This window comes from Prionailurus bengalensis, chromosome X (genome assembly GCF_016509475.1).
Source record: "Prionailurus bengalensis isolate Pbe53 chromosome X, Fcat_Pben_1.1_paternal_pri, whole genome shotgun sequence".
Lineage (NCBI taxonomy): Eukaryota > Metazoa > Chordata > Mammalia > Carnivora > Felidae > Prionailurus > Prionailurus bengalensis.
Genome location: NC_057361.1, coordinates 97,691,736 through 97,698,379, shown reverse-complemented (window position 1 = coordinate 97,698,379; position 6,644 = coordinate 97,691,736). Strand labels below are relative to the sequence as shown.

The 6,644-nt window shown below is 43.7% G+C and overlaps 1 non-coding gene across 1 annotated transcript; it reads right to left on the bottom strand.

The window, feature by feature from the left end:
- Positions 1 to 2,336: 2,336 nt before the first annotated feature.
- TRNAR-CCU lies at positions 2,337 to 2,410 on the bottom strand. Its single transcript has one exon. It is a non-coding gene; the product is annotated as a tRNA-Arg (tRNA).
- Positions 2,411 to 6,644: the final 4,234 nt, after the last annotated feature.

Genomic DNA, 6,644 nt, shown 5'->3' with positions numbered 1-6,644 from the left:
AGCATGAGTGCCAAAAGAAAAAATAGATAAATTGGACTTCATCAAAATTAAAAACTTTTGTGCATCCAAGTACATCATCAAGAAGGTAAAGAGAAAACCCATCGAATGGGAAAAATGTTTGCAAAGTATGTATCCAATAAGATTTTAGTATCCAGAATGTACAAAGAATTATTTTTTAAATGTTTTAATGTTCATTTATTTTTGAGAGAGAGAAAGAGGGAAAGGGAGAGAGAGAGAGAGAGAACACGAGTAGGGGAGGGGTGGAGACAGAGTAGGGCGGAAGATCCGAAGCCGGCTCTGAGCTGACAGCAGAGAGCCTGATGCGGGGCTCAAACTCATGAACCATGAGATCGTGACCTGAGGCACAGTTGGATGCTTAACTGCCTGACCCACCCAGGCACCCCCAGAATGTACAAAGAACTCTTATAACTCAACCAGAAAAAGGCAAACAAGCAATTAAAAAATGGGCAAAGGACTTGAATAGACATTCCTCCAAAGAAAGTAACAAGTGTTGGCCAGGATGTGCAGAAATTGAAATCCTCATACATCGCTAGTGGCAATATAAAATGGTGTTGTTGCTATGGAAAAAAAACGTTTGGGGGCGCCTGGGTGGCGCAGTCGGTTGAGCGTCCGACTTCAGCCAGGTCACGATCTCGCGGTCCGTGAGTTCGAGCCCCGCGTCAGGCTCTGGGCTGATGGCTCAGAGCCTGGAGCCTGTTTCCGATTCTGTGTCTCCCTCTCTCTCTGCCCCTCCCCCGTTCATGCTCTGTCTCTCTCTGTCCCAAAAAAAACCACAAACAAACAAACAAACAAACAAAAAAACGTTTGGCAATTCCTAAAAAAAATTCAACATACAGGGACACCTGACTGGCTCAATCAGTAGAGCATGTGACTCTTGATCTCGGGGTCATGAGTTTGAGCCCCACATTGGGTGTGGATGTTACTTAAAAAACATCTAGAATGGGGGCGCCTGGGTGGCTCAGTCGGTTAAGCATCCGACTTCGGCTGAGGTCATGATCTCACGGTTTGTGAGTTCGAGCCCCTCGTCAGGCTCTGTGCTGACAGCTTGGAGCCTGGAGCCTGCTTCGGATTCGGTGTCTCCCTCTCTCTCTTCCCCTCCCCCACTCATGCTCTGTCTCTCTCTGTCTCAGAAATAAACATTAAAAAAAATAAAACCAAAAAAACAAAAAAACCTAGAATTACCATATAATCAAGCAGTTCCAATCCTAGGTACATATCCAAGAGAAATAAAAGCATATGTCCATAGAGATACCTGCATGTGAATGTTTAGAGCAGCATTATTTGTAACAGTCAAAAGATGGAAACAACCCAAATGTCCATCAGTAGATGAACAGATAAAAAAAATTGTGGTACAGCCACATAATGAAATATCTTCAGCCATAAAAAGGAATGAATTACTGATACATGTTACAACTTGGATGAGCCTTGAAAACATTGTGCTAAATGGTAGAAACCAGACGCACAAGATCAAATATTGCATGATTCTTTTTCTATGAAATACCCAGAAAAGGCAAATCCATAGAGACAGGAAGCAGGTTAGTGGTTGCTAGGGAGTGGCAGAGGGGGAAATGGGGAGTAATTACTTAACAGGTATGAGGTGTTCTTCTGGGATGACAAAAAGATTTTGCAATTAGAGAGAGGGGGTGGAGAATGTACTGAATTTAAATGATTAACTGCAGAATATCATTCAACCTTAAAAAAAGAAGGAAATCCTGTCACATGATATAATGTGGATGGACCTTGACACATTACATGGAGTGAAATAAGTCAGTCTCACACACACACACACACACACACACACACACACACCCTACTGTATGACTCCATTTATTTGAGACGTCTAGGTGGTCAAAATTATGGGAACAAAAAGTAGAATGGTGGTTGTCAGGGGCTGAGGGGGTGAAGGGAAAGGAATGGAGAGTTGTTCAATGGGCGTAGAGTTTTAGTTTTCCTAGATGAAAAGATTCTAGAAATCTGTTACACACACAACAATGAGAATATAGTTAACACTACTGAATGGCACACTTAAAAATGGCTACAGTTGGTGGGGGAGCCTGGTGGCTCAGTTGATTGGGCATTGACTTCAGCTCAAGTCATGATCTCATGGTTCGTGAGTTCAAACCCCGCACCAAGCTCTCTGCTGTCAGCACAGAGCCTGCTTCAAATCCCCTGTCCGCCCCCCCCCCCTCTGGCCCTCCCCAGCTCACATTCTCTCTCTCAAAAATAAATACACATTTTTTTTAAAAAATGGTTAAGAGGGTAAATTTTATAGTATGTGCTTTTTATCGCGATTAATTTTTCTAACATCGACTCCGTGCCCAACGTGGGGCTTGAACTCAATGACCCTGAGATCAGGAGTCACATGCTCTACCGACTGAGCCAGCCAGGCGCCCCTCACAAGTTTTTAATTTATTTTATTTTATTTTTTTTTCAACGTTTTTTATTTATTTTTTTGGGACAGAGAGAGACAGAGCATGAACAGGGGAGGGGCAGAGAGAGAGGGAGACACAGAATCGGAAACAGGCTCCAGGCTCTGAGCCATCAGCCCAGAGTCTGACGCGGGGCTCGAACTCCCGGACCGCGAGATCGTGACCTGGCTGAAGTCGGACGCTTAACCGACTGCGCCACCCAGGCGCCCCCAAGTTTTTAATTTAAAAAATGGTTAATTTTATGTTATATGGAATTCAGCTAAATTAAAAAAAATAGCACAGCAAAAAAAGGGGGGGGGGATGGTAGACGAAACAAGATTAGCAAAAAGCCAGTAACGGTCGAAGCTGGGTGATGGGTACATGAGGATTCTGTATACGTACTATTCTTTCTGCCTTTGTGTACGTTGTAGATAAAATTTTCCAGAATTGAACACAGAGAGGGGCGCCTGGGTGACTCAGTCAGCTGACCATCCGACTGGTGATTTCGGCTCAGGTCACCATCTCAGGGTTCGTGGGATCCAGACCCACATCGTGGGGCACCATGCAGACAGTATGGTGCCTGCTCTGGGTTCTCTTTCTCCCTCCCTCTCTTTCCCTCCCCTGCTCATGCTGTCTCTCTCTCTCAAAATAAATAAGCATTGTAAATAATGGTTCTTTAAAAATAAATAAATAGATAAACAAACAAGTAAAATAGAGAAAGCATGTTGGTAAAATAGTAGCAATAAAATACATACTGTCTGTTTTCAGACATTTCCTTGGTCTAAAAGTTTAAAGTTAATTATACACTGGTAAATTGCTAGTATGTGCTAGTTTGGAGTGAACAATGGCATAAATAAGTAAGTAAGTAAGTAAGAAAGTAAATAAGTAACTGACAAGGAGGCCAGAGAGTGTTGGGAACAATGATGTCTAAGGGAACATATTCATATAGTTGTTCTTACGATGTGGTAATCTGCCTTTTAAAATGGCGTGCTGTGCCCAAGAACTGCTGAAAGCTTGTAAAAGATCACCAGGAGAATGAAAACATGATAGTCAGGGAATTAATGCATAGGGGGTATTTACCACCTAAACGTCACGCTGAAATTCATTGTCCTCCCCAGTGACTGCATTTTCTGTGACATTCAGAAATACTTATTAAATGCATGCACCATCAGGGCCTCCCTACTGAGCAATTCTAGAGAAGGCCAATCACATCCTAGACTATTCGAATGGCTCCCTGCCACCACCTCCCCCCCCCCCCAGAAGTGTGGGGACAGTCTATTTAGCAAGTGGCCTTGTGCTGGATAAACTCATCCTCCTCGCTCCCCAGGGATACTTGGGTTGAGAGAAAAGTTACGAACAAGTGAATAAATAAACAAAATAAACCAAAACCAGACTCTTACAGGCCTCATAAGGCCTGAGTCTCACAAAAACGAGTGTAAACAATTAGAGCCTTTGATTTCTCAAAACTCAGAAGCTGAATTATCTGGAGTGAAATAATAATGGTTTCTGAAACCGCTGAATTAAAGAGTAGCTGTATGTTGTCGAGCAAGGTGTTTGTGTTCCTCTCTCTTCCCCAATGAATCTATTCAGAATGGTTCCTTCAGAATAAGCTACAATTAAAAAAATATATATATATGAGGTGATGGTTACATGTATATACACATATATTAATATATATATAACAAGTGTGCTTTATTATTTATAAATGTAGCTTAATAAAGTTGAATGTGTGCATATATATATATATACAAAATATATTTATATACTGTATATGTGTGTATAAACACTATATATATATTCACTATATACATAGATGATAGATGATAGAGGATAGGTAGAGATATAGATATTCGTGTGTGTGTGTGTGTGTGTGTGTGAATGTTGGCATGCCTGAAGGCTCAGTCTTTGGACTTCTTTAGCTATTCTTGCATCCCTTGATGATCTGTCTTGTTTTTTTCAATGTTTATTTATTTATTTTGAGAGAGGCAGAGAGTGATCAGGGGAGCGGCAGAGAGAGAGAGAGAATCTCAAGCAGGCTCCTCACTGTCAACACAGAGCCCAACTGAAAGATCAGGACTTGAGCCGAAATCAAGAATCACATGCTCAACCGGCTGAGCCACCCAGGCACCCCTCCTTGATGGTCTATCTTATCCAGTGTTCATGACTTTATATTCCATCTGTACTAGCACTGTCCAATAGAAATATAATGTGAGCCTCATATATCATTTAAACTCGATTAGCCAAGGGGCACCTGGCTAGCTCAGGCAGTAGAGCATATGACTCCTGATCACGGGGTTGTAAGTTCGAGCCCCACATTGGTATAGGGATTATGTAAAAATAAAATCTTTAGGGGCGCCTGGGTGGCTCAGTTGGTTAAGCATCCGACTTTTGACTCAGTCATGATTTCACGGCTCGTGAGTTGCAGCCTCACGTCGGGCTCTGTGCGGACAGCTCAGAGCCTGGAGCCTGCTTCGGATTCTGCGCGTCCCTCTCTCTCTGCCCCTTCCCTGCTCACACTCTGTCTCTCCCTCTTAAAAATAAATAAATGTTTTTTAAAAGTTAAAAAAAATCTTCTACTAGACATGATCAAACAGTTAAAAAAAAAAACCCACAACAGGTGAAAATAATTTTCTTTAAGATTTTTTAAAAAGTAAGCTAGCTCTACACCCAGCGTGGATCTTAAACTCACAACCCCGAGATCGAGAGTCACGTGCTCTACCGACTGAGCCAGGGAAGCGCCCCTCGATGCATTTTCTTTAACCCAATACAGGTTGTGCCCACTATGTTAGAGGAGAACATTGCCCTAAGTGAGATTTGTCATAAGCCAAAATGGCATAAAGCAAAGAAGCAATTGCCATTAATTTATACGGAAAAAGGTTTGAGTGTTCCCAGACCTCAAAACAACCCGTCTTGGGCTTTTGTGATACCGTAGAACACATTTTGCTAATGGATGCACAAAATAAGTGGAGACAGAGCACAGATTCTCACAGACACAGCTCAAAGCTACGGCTGCTGAGATGCCGAGATGCCGAGATGCCGAGTGCTCTCCCAGGGAAGGGGCTTGGTGGGGCCACTCTCACGGTTTGGGGTGCACTGCCCCGATAACAGCTCACTGCCAAGCAAATGCAGTGTTCACCCTTTTTGCCTTGTCTGGTAAAAGAGAAAATCCTTGGACTTCTTTCAGTTAGCGAAAGGAGGTCCCAACGCAGGTTTTTAGTAAAAGCCAAGCGGCGGGACGCGACCTTTCGAAAGGCAAGGGAAAGCCGTCCATCCAAAATGCAGTTTCAATGTGTGATTAATATAAAGTAAATATTCGTGAGATATTTTACTTTCGTTTTTTTTCTGTGTTGTCTTTGAAGTCCAGTGTGCGTACGGGGCGCCTGGGGGGCTCGGTGGGGTAAGTGTCAGACTCTTGATATCGGCTCATGTTGAGATCCCGCAGTTCGTGGCATCGAGCCCCGCACTGGGCTCTGCGCGGGCAGCGTGGAGCCTGCTTGGGATCCTCTCTCTCTCTCTCTCTCTCTTCCCCTCCCGACTTGCACCGTCTCTGTGTCTCTCAAAATAAATAAATAAACTTAAAAAAAAAAAACCAACAAATCTAGTGTGTGTTTTATACTTAACGGCCCCTCTCAGTTTGGATTGGCCAGGTTCCAAGCATTCAATGGCCACGTGTACAGATCTGTAACCTGACAGCTTCCAAACTTACTTCCCCAGCTCAGGTCTCCCCCCCAAACCTACTCTCTTTCTCTTACATGGCTCCAACCTGGTGGCTTCAAATCCTGGTGGCTCTACCTTCCAATTACCGGGCCATTTCTCACCACCGTGACTGCCAATACGCCGGTCCAAAGCACCATCATCTCCTACTAGGGAATGCGTCAGCTTCCTGAATGGTGTCCTCGCTGGTAGCCTTGGCTCCTTCAGATTGTTCACACCCCAGCAGCCAGGATGGCCCTGTTACGGTTGACCCTTGAATGGCGCGGAGGAGAGGGGAGCCAACCCCACAAAGTTGAAAATCCATGTGACCTTTGACTCCCCCAAAACTTAACTACCAATGGCCTACTGTTGACTACAAGCCTGATGGATGGCATAAAGAGTCGATTAACACACATGCTGTATGTTATATGTATTACGTACTGTGTTCTTACAAAGAAGTAAGCCACAGAAAAGGAAATGTTGGGGCGCCCAGGTGGCTCAGTTGGTTGAAGCTCCAACTCT